Source organism: Musca autumnalis, unplaced genomic scaffold (assembly GCF_047663935.1).
Source record: "Musca autumnalis isolate F117 unplaced genomic scaffold, ASM4766393v1 scaffold_5, whole genome shotgun sequence".
In the NCBI taxonomy this organism is placed as follows: domain Eukaryota; kingdom Metazoa; phylum Arthropoda; class Insecta; order Diptera; family Muscidae; genus Musca; species Musca autumnalis.
Genome location: NW_027412088.1, coordinates 151,137,098 through 151,156,593, shown reverse-complemented (window position 1 = coordinate 151,156,593; position 19,496 = coordinate 151,137,098).

Genomic DNA, 19,496 nt, shown 5'->3' with positions numbered 1-19,496 from the left:
ATTGTTTGCCATTCAATGTAGCGAAAGGTATTTGCTTACACTACATTGAGTCACTGCCTTGATGTGTGGGAACGAAAACAAAAGTGTCAAATTTCATTTGAGACTTTGTTTTTCGCTAATCTCAACAGACTGAAATTTATTTTATTTAATTATAATTAAGGGAGAAGGGTTGGGACGTAACTACTCCACCCTTTGCCAGAAATACTCGGGGATTTCTTTTTTTTTTGTATATGTTTACAATAACAATCTCGTTTGTTAATTTGTTTTTTCTTAACTAGTTTTTCCTTTTTTGTAGTTTATTATTTTGATATATATTTTATTGTTATTTCTTCTAGGGTTATTTCACCCCATGGGGGATTGTCAATCTTTATTTTGATATTATTATTAGTATTTCTGACAATACGATATAGAAATACAGTAGAACTTCGATAATTCGTAATACAATGGACCGGTTATTTTTTACGAATTATCGAGGATTTCGATTTAGCGGAGTAAAAATGCGAAGGAAACGGCTTCAAGGGACCTACAGATTGTTACGAATTATCGAAGATTACCAATTATCGGGGTACGAATTAATATTATTATAACTATAACATTTATAGCAAATGATATATTCTTAATTTTATTTCTTTTAAATTTTCAAAGCTTTCAATATCAATATTGCTAAATTTTGGGTTAACATTTGGTATATCTAGTTATACCCTACACCACAATGTGGAAAGGGTATTATAAGTTTTTTTTTTTCGAAAAATTCATGTAACACCGCGAAATATTCGTCGTAGACCCCCATGTGGTATACCAAAATTCATATCTCGACGAGATAAAGCGATTTTGAGATGTGTGTCCGTCCGTCTGTCCGTCCATTAAAAAATTGTACGCACGCTACAGGCCGCAATCATGGACCAATCTTCACGAAGATTTTGTATGGAGGTAGGGTTCAGACCAGAATAGACCCCTATAATTTTTGGCGATGATCGTGAAACATTTAGGGGTGAAAATCGAAATTTTTAACCAATTTTGTAGCGGCTCTATAGATGGCAATGGTAGTCCGATCGGCGGGAAATTGTAAGTACGGTTTAGGTTTACGATAAAGAATATGCCTGCAATTGTAACTAATGGTTTAATAATGGTTTAGAGGTTTTAATGGACCAAAACTTTTGTGTAAAAATTTTAATTTTTTAGTATATTGACTACATCTTTATTGCTGGAACACATGTTCGATCCATGTAAGTTATATGTAAAAGTGGAACTCTTGACCTTTCCATTGATTTAAATTATGTTGATGCACGTGGTCAGATAACAGAGTTACAGCCTATTTTATACAGTGATCCCACAGTTTTAATTGTGTAGTGTAATAACAATCACGCTAGATATCACAGTTATAGCTCAATACTGAAACATTTGTGCACGAGGTAAGAGTTTTGGTCAAGGAGAATGCAAATTGTCTTTGATAATAATAGGATAGTAGTTAGAGGGTGAAATTGACCCTAATTTTTGTGGAAAAATATTCAAATTTAGTTCTTTTTTCCATATTTTCAATTCTTGGGGGCATGTTTCGACAAATTAGGAATGCGAAACTTGAAAACTAACTCTTGACCTATCCGTTGATGCATATTGTAGCAATATATTGGTTAAATAACAGAACTACTATTGTCGAACATATAAGTGGGTTACTTTATCGTTTTGGTTTGTTTGCAAATAACTGCATTTACCGCATGCTAGAAAATGTAGCAAACATTATGGAAAAGTTTTCAAATAAATATAAAGAAATTCCCAGTTTTTTTTTTTTTAATTGATGCAAATTACAATTCTGTATTGGGTCTGAAGTTGGTGTACCACTTTTAGTAAAAAGCAATGCAATACCTCGTAATATTAGTCGTTTTATACCTCAGCCTTTAGGCTAACGATGGGTTATGCACTTTGAGACGGGATTTGGTCCAAAAATTTGACGAATTATATCGAGAGCGGTTCATTAGGAATATAGCTATCCATATATGTTTTCGGTCGATTTCATGTTTTTGTTACGTATGTTCAATTTCAATAAAATTTTGAAGACTTAGCAGTCAGTAAAAGTCATGATTATTTACAGAAGTACTTATAGTCGGGAAGGAATTGACCAAGGCTACAGCTATTAAGTATCATGTCTTTGAGAGACTTCTTAAGATTTATGTTTTATTATGATATATATTAGGAATACTTATAGGCGGAAAGGCTTTCGGAGGAGTGTTACCTCCTGAAACATACAAAAATACCATAGTAGTTCCATAACAACCCTGAATAGGTATATAATGCCTTCATATCTCCTATATTTATTCGTTAAAATATTAAAAACGTTAAAATAATTATGGCATTCCATTATATTTTATCGTAGTCGGGGCAGCAAAGCGCACCGGGTTCAGCTAGTATAAAATATATTCCGTGTAAAACTAATGCTCAGGGCAAGTGATGTAGAGTATCACATGAAGGCCCGTCCGACTTTCTTATTTGTTTTTTATTGTTTTGATAAAAATATTTTTCTTTATATACAACTATCTTATTTGAGAAGGTTTCGTTGTGGAAGGTCAAGCTGCAGTTATTGAGGATAAAAAAATCCAGTTAAAACTAACTCCCTATCATAACAGCTTTGTTTTAATGGTTCAGAAAAAGCATTTTTTATTATTATTACATCATTGCCGATGGTACAAATTGAGGCCAAATTGTTAAATTTAAATCTACAACTGTTGTGAAAAATACAATGTTTGCTTTTCTTTAATTTCTTTACTGTTACATTTTCTTCATATTTATATGCGATTCCACTTATGTTAACTATTGTCTCTTCATCGGAGTCTATCTCTATATTATTGTTGTTTGGAATAGGAACTATCCCAGCAAAATTTGAAGGAAGGGGTTCCATGCGGTGACGTGATTTCATGGCATCTTTTGCATTGGTTCAAACGAAGTCTTGAAAGATCCAATCTTTTCATTAGCAGTTTAACCAATGCAAAGGAAGTCGTCAAAGATGCGATCTTTTCATCAGCATTTGAACCCATTCCATCGATCCAATGGAGATGAATTTTGTGTTTATTTATACACATTTTTCGAAATTTATAAGATAAATTATTTACAATAGGCTTGATGTTGTCGGAGACTCACAATTTACAACCAACGTTGTTACAATCTCGTCGTAATGATAATGTCATTGCAAAGGGTTGGTGAAAATGACATGCCAAAGCATTGGTGGAAATGACGTGCCAAAGCATTGGTGAATATGACATGCTTTGGATCAAAAAATGAATGGCATGTTTTGGGGTCCACGCTCATATAAAATTAATCGATGAAGATGCTAAAAAGATGACATGCCAGATCACTTGCACCTATGATTGAATGACATCTTTGGCAACGAACATTTTGCTGGGTATAGTTTTTAATTCTGTTTTTATTTTACAATTTCTTGAGACGTAAAAATACTGGGATGTACGAAATTATTTTTGGTCGATACTATATTGTCTATATCCGATCTATTTTATGCTCTAAAGTTTTAAGTTAAGAAAGCTGGTCTAAATAAAACAGTTTATTCAAAAAATTATTATTTATTTCTTTGAGTTCCTTAAACGATGATTCTATTTCCTTTCTATCATTTTCTATAGCTATTTTTAAATGTTCCAATGATTTGTTTGTTTATTAATATTTTGGATTGTATTGTGTGTATTTTGATCGATAATGGCTATGTGGTCAAATACTTCCTGTCTATCCTCATCATCCATTATCCCAAACAACCATTTTGCTAGCTTTCCACTTGCATTAATTAAACCTCTCTTAATTCTTCGTTCTGGTGGTAATAACGTTTTAAGTCTAGATCTAATAAGATAAATTTCATTTCAAATAACGCTGTTGCTATGTAGATCTAGACTTTCTATATTCATAGTTATGTTGTTTAATATGCCTTCTACTTCTCTTATGTTTATTATACCGTACACCACTATGTGGAAAGGGTATTATAAGTTTGTTTTGGAAAAAATTCATGTAACACCGCGAAATATTCGTCGGAGACCCCCGATGTGGTATACTAATCATCATATCTCGGCAAGATAAAGCGATTTTGAGATGTGTGTCCGTCCGTCCATCTGTCCGCAATTATGGACCGATCGTCACGAAATTTGGTATGGAGGTCGGTTTCACATCAGAATAGATCGCTATTTTAATTGGTGATGATCGTGAAATATTTAGCGGGTGAAATGGACCAGAAACATAATTTTTATCCGATTTTGTAGCTGCTCTGTAGGTCGCAATAATCGCCCGATGGCCACGAAAATTCGAACAAGGTAACAGTATATGACAAAGAAGATGCTTGCAATTTGAGATGGTGATCGGATGATGTTTAGAGTGTTAAATGGACCATAACTTTTGTGTGAAAATTGTGAAAAATTTTTATATACCGGTTATATGTTTATTCCTGGAAGACACATTCCGCCCACGTAAATAATATTTGGAAGACCCACTGTTGCCCTTTCCATTGATGCCAATTATATTGATTTACGGGGTCAGATAACAGAGTTACAGCCTAATATATCCAGTTTTTTGCTTGAAGTATAATCATAAGCACACTATAGGTCGCAATTATAGCTCAATAGTCACGAAATTTTGCACGAGGTAAGGGTTTAGGTGGAAGAAGATACCTACAATTTTGGATGATGATCCGATATTATTTAGCGGGTGAAATGAACCATTACTTTTGTATGATAAATATACAAATTTTATTGTTGGTCCATATTTTTATTCCTGGATGGCATATATCGGCAAATTCCCCTGATGCAAATTGCAATATTGTGTCTGCTAGATAACGGGCCTCCTGCCTAATATATAATGGGTTTTGTGTAGAGAACCACAATTTCCCCTCATACTACAAATTGTTTCAATCATGACAGAGACATTTTCAGTTCAGTTGTCCAATTTAACTTTTATACAAATACTAGCAGACCCCGGTCCGCGTTGCTGGCCCGTCGTAATGAGTTTTAATTCAAAAGTAGGTATTTTCTACCTCACTTCTTCGGTCCATTGTCAAACCGAGAAGGATTTTAAATTTATCAACAGATTTTGTCTGTAACCTTTCTTTTCTCTTACGGACTTTGTCGGATTTTTCGCCAATTTGTGCCTTTTAGGATTTATTATCGTCCATGTCACTGTCTTTATCCTAAAGCGATCTAATAATAAAAGTTAAAAAATGATTAAATCGAATTCTCCCGCTTATTTAGACCTATACGTTTTAGCTTTTCATGGCTGATGGACCGTTGAACCTCACTTTTTAAGTACATTTGTAAATATATAGTTTTTCTTGATCGGGGGACAACCACCGTTGTCACGAAAACTAATTTGCAACCTGATGCACTCCTAAGTTTAACAAATACACCGATTATAAAATAATAGGCCCCGAAATTCGTCTACAAATATATAGCATTTTGGACAACGGGACATTCCTGAATATTTTCTGAAAATTAGGTTCAGTAATTTTGGAAAAATATTGTTTTGAAAAGAGTGTGCGTGGTCATCAGTTTTCAAGATATAACATATTAAAAAAAGTGGGCCTGGTCCGGTCCTAAGGTGCACACAACTTCATTGCCTACCAAAATGTATGCTGAAACCGATATAATCATAAGTTTGGCTTATACATATAGAGTTTAACAGAAAGGCATGGGGAAGGTACCCCACATAACAACGGCAAGCATTGAGCTTTTGCTGCAAATTTTATGGAAATCCCTTCAGTAGTATTGGAGTTATGACATACTAAAAAACAGGCTTGGTCGGGCCTATAGGCCCGAAAGAAGTACCTAGATTGTAGATTAATCCGTAAATTTTTATTACGATACATACATAATTTTTGCAAATATAACGTTTTTTTTTTTCAAAAATATCGCATATGGGAGGTATCCCGCCCCCTCTGGAATTCAATAAAATATGTAACCTGTTTTCGGGGGCGTGGTAAACTTTTCTTTCCAAAAAACCTAAGTTGGGTTATGACATCATTTGATTTTTATTCATAAAGGTAAGGCGTTTTTTTAAATATGCCCTCTTCAAAATTCAAGAAAATATGCCTGTACATTCCCTGACATTTTCACGAATATCGGTTCAGTAGTTTTGTAGATGTAACATATTTTAAAAAGTGTGTATGGTCAAGTCTGTGATTTCTAAAAAATTAGGTAAGGTCGGAGACACAACCGCAATTGTCTCGCAAATTAACTTCCAAATAGATACATTCGTAATTATTGTAAACTAGCAGACCCCGGTCCGCGTTGCTGGCCCGTCGTAATGAGTTTTAATTCAAAAGTAGGTATTTTCTACCTCACTTCTTCGGTCCATTGTCAAACCGAGAAGGATTTTAAATTTATCAACAGATTTTGTCTGTAACCTTTCTTTTCTCTTACGGACTTTGTCGGATTTTTCGCCAATTTGTGCCTTTTAGGATTTATTATCGTCCATGTCACTGTCTTTATCCTAAAGCGATCTAATAATAAAAGTTAAAAAATGATTAAATCGAATTCTCCCGCTTATTTAGACCTATACGTTTTAGCTTTTCATGGCTGATGGACCGTTGAACCTCACTTTTTAAGTACATTTGTAAATATATAGTTTTTCTTGATCGGGGGACAACCACCGTTGTCACGAAAACTAATTTGCAACCTGATGCACTCCTAAGTTTAACAAATACACCGATTATAAAATAATAGGCCCCGAAATTCGTCTACAAATATATAGCATTTTGGACAACGGGACATTCCTGAATATTTTCTGAAAATTAGGTTCAGTAATTTTGGAAAAATATTGTTTTGAAAAGAGTGTGCGTGGTCATCAGTTTTCAAGATATAACATATTAAAAAAAGTGGGCCTGGTCCGGTCCTAAGGTGCACACAACTTCATTGCCTACCAAAATGTATGCTGAAACCGATATAATCATAAGTTTGGCTTATACATATAGAGTTTAACAGAAAGGCATGGGGAAGGTACCCCACATAACAACGGCAAGCATTGAGCTTTTGCTGCAAATTTTATGGAAATCCCTTCAGTAGTATTGGAGTTATGACATACTAAAAAACAGGCTTGGTCGGGCCTATAGGCCCGAAAGAAGTACCTAGATTGTAGATTAATCCGTAAATTTTTATTACGATACATACATAATTTTTGCAAATATAACGTTTTTTTTTTTCAAAAATATCGCATATGGGAGGTATCCCGCCCCCTCTGGAATTCAATAAAATATGTAACCTGTTTTCGGGGGCGTGGTAAACTTTTCTTTCCAAAAAACCTAAGTTGGGTTATGACATCATTTGATTTTTATTCATAAAGGTAAGGCGTTTTTTTAAATATGCCCTCTTCAAAATTCAAGAAAATATGCCTGTACATTCCCTGACATTTTCACGAATATCGGTTCAGTAGTTTTGTAGATGTAACATATTTTAAAAAGTGTGTATGGTCAAGTCTGTGATTTCTAAAAAATTAGGTAAGGTCGGAGACACAACCGCAATTGTCTCGCAAATTAACTTCCAAATAGATACATTCGTAATTATTGTAAATATAACATTTTTTAAAAAAAGTAGGGTTCCTCGCCCTTTCCGAAATTCAACTGAATTTGTAGCCTATTTTAAGCGGGGACCATCTCTGTACATTCCTTGGCAATTTCAGGAAAATCGGTTCAGTAGTTTTTGTAGAAATGATAAAAATAGAACATTGAAAAAAAGTGGCGTAAAAGTGGGCATGGTAAAATTTTCTTTGCATAAAAACCCAAGTCGAAAATCGGTCCAGCCGTTCTCAACTGATGCCATTACCAACGAACGGTATTTGATTTTTCTTTATAAAGATTTAAAAGTTTAGACAAATCGCGATTTTCTTGAAAATCCCCTGTAGATATAACCCAATTAGAAAGTGAGCGTGGTCGGATCTTAAGTCATAAAATAAATACGTAAGGTTGGAGACACAATCGCCATTGACTCGCAAATAAATTCCCAAACCGATACATTCGTATTTGTTGCAAATATTGTATTTTTACAAAAATAGGGCATAGGGGAGGTACCCGCCCGATCCGAAAGTCAAAAAATATGTAGCCTATTTTTATCGGGGACCAACCCTGCACATTTGCTGAAAGTTTCAGGAAAATCTATTTAGTAGTTTCGTAGATATAACGTATTTAAAAAAGTGGACGTTGTCCAGTCTTAATGCCCCAAATAAGCACGTAAGGTCGGAGACACAATCGCCATTTGACTCGGAAATTAATTTTCAAGGCGATACATTTGTAATTGTTGCAAATATTGCATTTTTACAAAAATAGGGCATAGGGGAGGTACCCCGCCCGTTCCGAAATTCAACCAAATATGTAGCCTATTTCAACCGGGGGCAATCACTCTACGTTCCCTGCAAATTTCAGGAAAATCTATTGAGTAGTTCCGTAGATATAACATATTTATAAAAGTGGGCGGAAAAGTGGGCGTGGTCAATTTTTCTTTGCATAAAAACATAAACTGGACTATGACTAACATTTCCACAAAAAATTATCCAAATCGCTCTAGCCGTTTTCAACTGATTCAATTACCAACAAACGACAATTGAGTTTTATATATAAAGATATAACATTTTTTAAAAAAGTAGGGTTCCTCGCCCTTTCCGAAATTCAACTGAATTTGTAGCCTATTTTAAGCGGGGACCATCTCTGTACATTCCTTGGCAATTTCAGGAAAATCGGTTCAGTAGTTTTTGTAGAAATGAAAAATAGAACATTGAAAAAAAGTGGCGTAAAAGTGGGCATGGTAAAATTTTCTTTGCATAAAAACCCAAGTCGAAAATCGGTCCAGCCGTTCTCAACTGATGCCATTACCAACGAACGGTATTTGATTTTTCTTTATAAAGATTTAAAAGTTTAGACAAATCGCGATTTTCTTGAAAATCCCCTGTAGATATAACCCAATTAGAAAGTGAGCGTGGTCGGATCTTAAGTCATAAAATAAATACGTAAGGTTGGAGACACAATCGCCATTGACTCGCAAATAAATTCCCAAACCGATACATTCGTATTTGTTGCAAATATTGTATTTTTACAAAAATAGGGCATAGGGGAGGTACCCGCCCGATCCGAAAGTCAAAAAATATGTAGCCTATTTTTATCGGGGACCAACCCTGTACATTTGCTGAAAGTTTCAGGAAAATCTATTTAGTAGTTTCGTAGATATAACGTATTTAAAAAAGTGGACGTTGTCCAGTCTTAATGCCCCAAATAAGCACGTAAGGTCGGAGACACAATCGCCATTTGACTCGGAAATTAATTTTCAAGGCGATACATTTGTAATTGTTGCAAATATTGCATTTTTACAAAAATAGGGCATAGGGGAGGTACCCCGCCCGTTCCGAAATTCAACCAAATATGTAGCCTATTTCAACCGGGGGCAATCACTCTACGTTCCCTGCAAATTTCAGGAAAATCTATTGAGTAGTTCAGTAGATATAACATATTTATAAAAGTGGGCGGAAAAGTGGGCGTGGTCAATTTTTCTTTGCATAAAAACATAAACTGGACTATGACTAACATTTCCACAAAAAATTATCCAAATCGCTCTAGCCGTTTTCAACTGATTCAATTACCAACAAACGACAATTGAGTTTTATATATAAAGATTGTAGCATGGGGTCGCTTCGCCCCCTATTTTATACCCTCAGCAAATATACAAAATACGACCAAAGATGTTCCCATCGAAAAAATGGTTTTAGACCCCAAGTATGTTTGGACGAAATTCGTTTTAAACTATTTGGAGTCGATTTAGCCCTGTCCGTTCATCTGTCTCTCTTACTGTCTAGCTGGCTGGTGCATACGATAACTCCCGAACGGATCTACCGATTCCAACCAAATTTTGCACTTCGTAATTTTTTGCCCAAACTTAGTTTAATTTCGAATATGTGCTATATCGGTTCACTCCTTCAGGCACCTCCCCCACAAAAGTTTAACATTTTTCTGAAAAATTGTGTGAACGATAACTCTCGAAGCGCGAAATCGATTTATTCCAAACTTTCCAAATATTATTATTCCTTCCAGATATAGATCAGGTAAGACTATATCGGTCCACACCTTCGAGTACATTCCACACAAAGTTTGGAAAAGTGAAATTTAGGAGTCCTATCTAATCATTTTGATTTTTTCAGCAGATTGTAATTGCGGCCCTCCTTACGATGGTACAATTGCAATGGCAAGTCCATACCTCCAGAGATTATGGCAGAAAAGGTCCAAGAAACCCTGAAAAACAAACAAGAAAACTAACTGAAATGGCAAATCCGCAAGATAACTCTCAAGGGGATTTTGTCCTTCGAGTACCTCCTACACAAAATTTGGGAAAAGTGCAGTTTGAGGATCAGTCTCGGACTATTTGAATTCTTTGAAGAAGGTTCTTTTCACGGTACAATTTTTCGGGAGTAAGTCCATACTTCCTGAGATAATGGTCCAAAATTTCCAAAAAAATAATTCTCAAACTTTTTCAAAAATCAGAAGTTAGCTTACTACAATTGATTTGGTATAGCCTTACATTCCGATAACTACAAAATACAAAATATATACAATTTTTATACGGCATAATTATTGTGTTTGTTTCTTTTTCGGTATAAAATATGTATATAACCACAATGAACTATTTTCGAAATGGCCTGAAAATTACAAAACTGCGTGCATTACCAAGCATATGTGAGGACGATAGATCTTTAATAAACCCACAATCAATGAGAATTTTCCAATTTTGGCATATTGTTTAGAAATGTATAATTTATATAATTGTTCCACAAATATCCCAGTAGGGACAAGGGAGGCTTATCTTATACCAGTAGATTCATGTTATGTCATTGATATGTGACGTATTTTTTATCGCCGAATCCGAAAGGCATGTCCTAAGTTGCCACTTGCAGAGAAGTTTTTTTCGCTGAAATACTCAGGAAATATCGACAGCATTACAAAGGGGTATTATGCCACCGTAGAAAATTTGATGTGGCCAGGCGTGGGAATCATACCCGGACATTCAGCATGCAAAGTGGTTGCACATAGCTAATTCCTAGAAGTTGTGGTGTAGGCCCCGTCCGACTATAGCCTTTGCTTACTTGTTATATGTAATAATGTACATGTTTCATTAACAATTTCAACATCGCCAGTCTTTATTTTAACAAATCCATTATTTTCATTGATCTGGCTAATCAGAAGAGTTGCTTGGTTCGATGGTATTAGTGACGTCAGAAGAAGTACCATTATCAGGACCTGCAAATTTTAAAGGTCTTTTAATATTGGACTCATGAACATTTTAAAGTGGTTGCTTTCTATATTATGGCTGTTCTTTGTGATGACCGTTTCTATAGTTTTTTTGTGAAACCTTCATCTCTAGTTTCTTCGTAGTTTTCCCTTTTTGCATTTAGCTTTACTATTTTTTGCTTTTGAGTTTCTAGACGGTCTCTAATTCTGTTTTTTTTTTCAAATCCATTATTTTCATTGATCTGACAAATCAGCAGAGTTGCTTGGTTCGATGGGATTAATGACGTCAGAAGAAGTGCCATTATCAGGACCTGAAATTTTAAAAGTGTTTTAGTGTTGGACTCATGAACATTTTGAAGTGGTTGCTTCCTGTATTTTGGCTGTTCTTTGTAACGAACGTTTCTATAGTTTTTATGAAAACTTATCCTGAAATATGATAAATGCTTGCTTGGAATTCAGAAATGTGTCAACATGGACAATTTCATTAATGTTTAACGTAATGACCATATAGTTGAATTAGTTGAATTTGCCAGCGATTGTATACTGTATCAGATAAATAAGAGTAAATTCCAATTTTACCTTTTTTTATATGTCTGTTTAGAATATTGGCAATATTGTTATCCAAATCAGACCTTTCTATAAACACTAGAGTATTACCGAATATTGTTTCTGTATCTACCTCTTTTCTCTCTATTAGTCCGGTCAAAATAGACATTGAAATAACAAAAATTCCCACAAAGCTGAATTTTTGGTGGAGAGCATGGGTTTGCCATTAGAAGCAACGTCCTAAAAGACCCCATGGATCCCATGTGTGTAAAAAAAATTATTCGGGGTCAAAGGTCAAAATTTAAGGGTTTTTTGGTTTTCGGATTTATTTTTGGAAAACGGTTGATCTAATCAAAAAGTGACTTAAGTAAATATTGTAGACAGAAAAATTACCTACAAGTTTGACCCTTATAATATTTTTCTTAGAAGGAACCATTCTTGAGATATAGCTGTTCTAAAAAACACATGATTTTTATGCACTTATAAGGGAAATATGCACATATTCAGACGAACCGGCTTAAATAAGCGAAGTAATCGGGTCTGCCCCCCCAAAAAATATATATTTTCTTGAAGAGCGAAATTATAGCTATCTTTTAAAAAAAATTCCAACAAAATCGGAGTGTGTTTAGTAGAGTTATTCAATGTTAGAGTCATTTTATGCAAAAATAGCCCATTTAACCCACATGTATAATCGAAAGCCCAACGGGAACTACCCCAACGAAAACTCTCCGATTTTTTTCAAGTTTTGTCCGAAGGTAGGGTTTGTTGATTACGGAAATGTATAATTTTCAACGGTTGCGGATCCGGTTCGCCGGTTATTCGACCCGAAAGGCCAAATTTAAAAACCGGGTTAGACTCGGTTCTACTGAACCGATTACCGCAAAGTGGATATCGTTTGAAAGCTTACGGAAGTATCTAACACATAGTGTCGTTACTTTAACCGGTTCGCCTCATAATGTACTTACGCGGCTAATTTTTTATTTGACCTTTAGATCGAGATATCTCGAAAATGGTAAGTTTTTTTTAAGAATCATAAAGACCAATCTTGTAGACAATTATTAAATCTACAACTTTTACTTTAGCGAGCTTTTGCTTAGTATTACCGTTTTTGAGAAAAATTAAAAAAAACTGAATAATGCCTCCAAAAATGACCTTTGACCCCGAATAACTTGTTTTGCACACATGTGATCGATGGGGACTTTTAGGACGTTGCTTCTAATGGCCAACCTTAGCTCTCCACCAAAATTCAGCTTTGTGGGAATTTTTGCTATTTCCCCCTTATACGCATGTCTATTTTGACCGGACTATATAAGTATTATGGGTTTTGAATCTGTTTACTACCGTATCAAGAATGGGGAAATGGTCATTAAGATTTTCATGCTGAGAATGTATTGTTGCTGCGATAGGATCATTAATATTAACTTCAAAATTCTTAATCCCATTAGACTTTACATCAATCCTAACAGTCCTCTGATCTACAGACTTTACATACAAACCGATTTTTGAAAACTTTATAATTGCAGATAAGATATCTGAATTTAGAAGTGGGACTTTGTAGTGCCATGGCATTGATTTCAATACTTGGAATGACTCAAATAGCATATTTTTGAATACAGTAAAATATCTAAAATTCCAACTATAACTTAAACGTATTTTTTATGAATTACTGAGATTTTTCCGAATTTACAATATGAATGAATTATGAAGGTTTTCTATCTTAAATCTGGAAATATATTGCGCGAGAGTTATGACATTATGAAGTTTTAAGAAAAATATATAATTATGGTCAATTAAGTTTGAAAATTCTACAGAAAAACTAAACAAATAACGTCTGGAAGTATCAAGTAGCATTTGTTTTAAGTAGGATTTCATTACCAAAACAACTCGGCCAAGAACCAGAGATAGTATACCAGAAGAACACAACGCGGACCCGGGTCAGCTATTATGATATAAAATGATATATGGCACATCCGCCATTTTTGGTACATGGGTTACGAAAAAAATCGTGGTTTCAAATCTGTTCGCGTTCACAAAATTGGATGCTGCACTCAAAAGTTATATGCGGTTTTACTCTCTTGTAAAGAAAAAATATTTAAAAATTCCTATTATGTTGTAATAAGAACATGTATATTTGAATCGTTAGCAGCATTTGATATCTATCCGTAGATGCTAAAATAGTTGCTAAATTTATTTTTCTTCTCGCGGAAAATCAAAAAATATTGAAGAAATTGTGGAATAAATTTTATTCATTCTAAATCAGAGTCCAAAAATCTCTAAAAAAATAATTTAAAAATACGTACAGAATCTAGACAACGCACAGTGCGAAATATGAGCACTTTAGCGGAACTTTGCTAATAACTTTTAAAGGGAAAAGTGTAGATTCCTAAAACTTTGCACAAATTTTTCTTATATTAGTGGACAGTGTGGGGCTCAAATTGGGCCACATAGACCCGCGGTTTCCTGTAGCGCTCATGTAACGGTGGCTGCCGTTTTTACGTTTTACATACATTTTTCAATCGATTTTGATGCAAGTTGTTATATTGAGTTTTCAGCGGATAGAAAGCTTATGTACAAAATATTTTCAATATAGGTTCGCGTTTTGGAATAGCCCCCACATGCCGGATTCTCTCATATTGGGTATTTTAAAGGTTAAAGACAAAAATTGCAGCCAATTTTGATGCAAATATGAATTTTAAGATGTTAGCGAATAAAAAACCTCCTCACACAAAACCTGTCAACATAGGTCCACTTCTGGGTGAAGCCCCACAACCCTACACATCTATTAAGGAGAAAATGTCAATATTTTTTGATTTCATTTATATCTATAATGTTTATTGGTGCATTCAGCAGGTCTGTACCATTAATCGTGTTAATAATGTCTTTCAGATCAAGTTCAGGTCTGCACTGCATTACAATTTTTAACGTATTTTGGTATTTGCGCCGCAGCATCTAAAAATGTTGCACTATATGTAAATCACCAACATTTAGAGGTCAAAACTATGAAAAATCGAGAGAGGTTTCTTAATTTTACAGAAACTATCATTGTTAGAATTAGTGAGTCCATTTCTTCAAAACACAGTCAACAATGGCGTTCATTGTCGCGTTAACCTTCCGCTTTTGGAAAATGTAACTGAATGAAATTCCCGAAGTCTTTTTAGAAAATCTTGAATATCTCCAAAGACCGCGCGATACCGCAGCAGTTTTATAGCTTTGCGAACAGAGGAAAATCCAATTTTTCAGATTATATATATCTTAACACGTGAATGTACGGAACTCACTTTTGAAATGTCCACGGAAAATAAAAAATTATAATTTTGAAAACTTCAAAAATCACTTCTTTCCGACTAAAATTGCACGAAAACAGTAGTGGTTTTTTGCATTGCTTTAAAGTGTAAAATATCATAATTGTTTTGTAAAATATTAAGAAAAATAAATCATGGCATACTGACTTACCATTTGTCCGCGCCACTCCATTTTTTTAATGAATCAAAAATACATTTCTCACAAAAAAAAATTGTTCACGTTCGTGAAGCGCCGTTGATTTCGGATAAGCGGGCGGCGGGACCGATCTGGTAACCCTGTATCAAAGGATCAATTTCTTATATGGCAACACCATGAAGATGTCACTGGCCATATTTTTTGTTGTAATAAAATTTATACTGATAGTTGATCTTGCTATTTGAGCGCAGAGACGCGTTTTTGATTGAAAAAATTAATAGTTGAATTTCGTTGTTTTGAGCGCGTATTTATATTTGGCGCTATCGTTTGTTGTAAATTAATAATTCGATTAATTTAAAATAACTTTGAATTTTATAAATAAACATTTTGAAAATTGTGTGTGGATTTTTTATAATAATAAAAGGAAAGTGTTTCTTTTTAACCGATATCGTTCGGGAATAAAACAAGTGTTTTTATTCTTTTTATTTGCTGTTCGCTATTGTGCCTTTTTTCCTCTCCTTTGTTGGCTCCAGTTTTGCTCCCAGGCCTGCACTTATTTTGTTGTTGGAATTTGTCCAAATTAGTTTCGAGAAGAAACAAAAATTATTAACAAAAGTGCAACTTTAAGTGCATTTTTTAGTCGTTTCGTGGAGTAAATCGGCAAACTGAGTATGGACCATTTGCAATGGAGTACTTAGCTAACGAATTCAATAAAAGTTTAATTAATTGCATGTACTTTGAATATCCCTTAAAGTTCCACTAAACTTCCGAAATTTCGCACTGTGCAACGCGTAGAAAAATGTGAGACCAAAATTATAAAGATCGCGTTTATAACTTGCATATTACAGCAACAACAAAGAACGGAAACTTATTGTTGGAAATTATTTCAAAAATATATATTTGGTTAAATACGAAAAATTTGAAAAATAAATGTTGGGAGTTATTCTAGTATTTCGCTAAATTTCGATCCAAATCCTGAAGTTTTTGCTTAAACTTCTACGAGAAAAGTAAATAGTCATCGTGAAAGTATATTTGCTTTCTGTGATAAGCAATAGAAATAAGAAGTAGAGAGTAATATTGAAATTACAATCAAAGAAAAAACATAGAAGTTAAAAACCGTATAATTCGAGAATTGGTTTAAATCGGTTGAGGTGCATGTACTTTTCGGATACAGGGAGTCCATGTCTATCAATATGCATGGATTTTCCCATGTTTCATTCAGCGGCCAAAGTGTGCCATCAGTTGCATCTTTCTATTAAAAAAACCTTCAAGAGGGCAAAAATTACGCGATGTGCATATGATTATAAGGTGCATCCGATTTCAATGGCCCCCTATTAAAAATACGTCAATATAAATTATTTTAGACAGATTCGTCAAGAACTGCGGATGTGCCACCGCTTTCTATTTTGGGATAAATAGGGATATTACTCCTGAATCTTTGTAATTTGTGACACACCTTTTTGACAAATATTATAATCGCGTATAAAGGATTACATTTATGCAAAAATAATCAAAGAAAATCGCGGTTCAATTCGCGGAATTGTCAAAATATATTTTTGCAGATTTTCCTACTTTCAATGTATCTATATCCGGCGTTTTAGTAGATGGATTCGACCGCGGAAGAGCTCATTAGATCCGGCAAGTAAAAAAACTAAAATCACGCGGGGTTCAGGGGTACCTGTACGACAGTTGTAAATTTTAAAGCCAAAAAATAGGTTTTTTTCAGAAAATTTACGCACCAAATTTTCACCTTTGGACTCCTATTACTAGGAAGCTGTACGGAGCACACTCATGAGATATACATGGAATCGCGAGTTCTACAATCCTATAAACTAGTTTGGATTATTATCTAGTTGCACCCTCTAATTATAAGAAAATTTCGAAAAACACTGAAATCAAAACTTCAAAATGTCAGCATCGATTTTAGGGGATGCAGTGTATATATCCAAAAGTCATACACTAGAACCATGTTGCACAAGGGGTATTGTTTAGTTCTTTCTTTGAGCACAGGTTCGAATTTTGTGTGGTTTGGCCATAAATCAAAAAAGAACACAAAAAACATGTTTACTTCAACACATTTTTCCCATTTTTTTATATTACCACCAACGCAGCTTCCATGAAAATTATTTGTTATGGTCCATATTATGAGATCGTGGCTAAAACACTTCAATTAATATAAATATATTCATATTTTATAAAATATATTAACAGTTCGCGACTTATTAAATGGTGAACCTCAACTTCAACGATTGAAAAACTTTTTTGAACATTACCATATATATATATGTAATGATGTGATGATAAAATTAGTGAGAAACAAAAGGTTATGTCATTTTGGTAATGCATGTGGGTCTAAAGCTTGTTTTCAGTTATACGAGTATATCTGCATTGTCCAAATTGCTGATAAATATAAAATTGTTAAATCATTTTGTGCGGAAAGTTTTTTTTTATCGAGTCACCATATAATTAGGATTTTATCAAATCTTAGGTAAAAACTTATTAAAATATAAGTCGGGTATATGCGGGTTCAAAAAAAGTCATAACCCTAATGGACACACAAACGTAAATCGATTCAACTTTAAGTTCATTATTTATTTTTCTGGTGATTTACGGTATAACAAACAATTCTATTAGCTCTCATCAATATTGACTAATGTAATTATTATTCTGTCTCATTATTTCAAAATCACCAATAATTGACAATGTTTTGGTTCTTTTTTGATTTTTGGTAGTTATTTGAAGGTTTTTCTACAACAATGTTTCACAAAATTATTGTGTTGTTGTTTATTTTAAATTATCCTAATCTGAGTACGGTATGTATTTCTTAAAGTCTTAAGTATTTCCTAAGTCAGTCAAAGATGCGGCACATGTTAATTAGCGCACTTTGCAACGTTTAAGTCTATCTGGACCGCTGCACTGTGGTCCAACTTGTATGGGAAGAGCGGCCAAAATCACTTCCTGAGCAGATATCAATACGAACATTTCAGTAAAGGCTAGTTTAGCAACACAAATAAAAAGAAACAAAAAACTCAACATAGGTCCAACTTGAGGTATAGCCCCTATAGAACGGTACCCCCTGATTTCTGGCATTTTGGGGGTCTTGACCACATCTTTCAATTAAATTGGCTAAAATTTGGCTATCGGTATTCCCTAGTGTTAGAAAACCTTCTTGCAAAAAATCTTTGAATTGGGTCCACGTTTTGATAGGGTCCCCATATAATGGTACCGCCCGATTTTCGGAATTTTGAAGATTTTATATTAGTTATTAATTTGAAATGTCCGAAATGTCACTTAATCTTTCCTGGAGGTAGGTTACCCCCAGAAAATTGTAGATTAATGTAGGTCCCCCGTTTGATGTTTTTCCCATAAATCGGTACCGCCCAATATTCAGTATTTTTAGGGTTCTAGCCGTAATTATCAATCAAAATGGCTGAATGTTTCAAATTTTACATTGAGGACCACATTTTGACGTATCCTTCACATAACTTACCCGCACAATGTCTCTTCTATTCTTCTATATCTATATTTAATAAGCTGAAATGTATCACCTGCACATTTGAAAAAAAAATGACAAAAACACCATGAAAGGTGCTCTCAGTATTTTGGGAACCATTTCCAAAGACGCGAAAAGACGCAGCTGATAGTTTGAAAATAGAATCCCGCTCTTGACGTAGGGATTTCACTGACACGCACTTCCCTCTTTGTTACGTGAGGATATTCTCTTTCAAATATCCTCACGAACTTGAGGTTAGAACGTATCATTTGAAATTTCCTTACGCTGATGTTGTTGGGGTCTTTATTGGCATATCGATTGCAATATTTAGTTGCCCTTCTGTATGATTTTTTGTCTCTTGCTTCCTTGGCTTTGGCAGAATTGGAGATCTGTGGATTCAGCGAATCATCCATCTTATCTATAGGTTCTTCGCTCGCGCCACTCTCCTCTACTGCTTTTTGCCTTAAAAGCAGAGGTTTGTCCGACACCAAAACATCACCGGATGGGGGATCATTAACTAGACTAGAGGTAGGGACATGGATCACTGTCGCATCCATATCTTCCTCCTCCTCAGTCAGCGATAATTTTTCCCAAATTGCATCCGGGATGCTTTCCTCCTTGAGTGTCAAGGGGACGCTTTCCTCAATTAAATTGAAGAGTAGTAGGCTCTGTCTGTTTAAACTGTCGTTTATATGGTCCTGTTTCGAAGTGTCGTCCCTGCCCATATTTTCAGTCCGCGAATCATCCATCTTATCTATAGGTTCTTCGCTCGCGCCACTC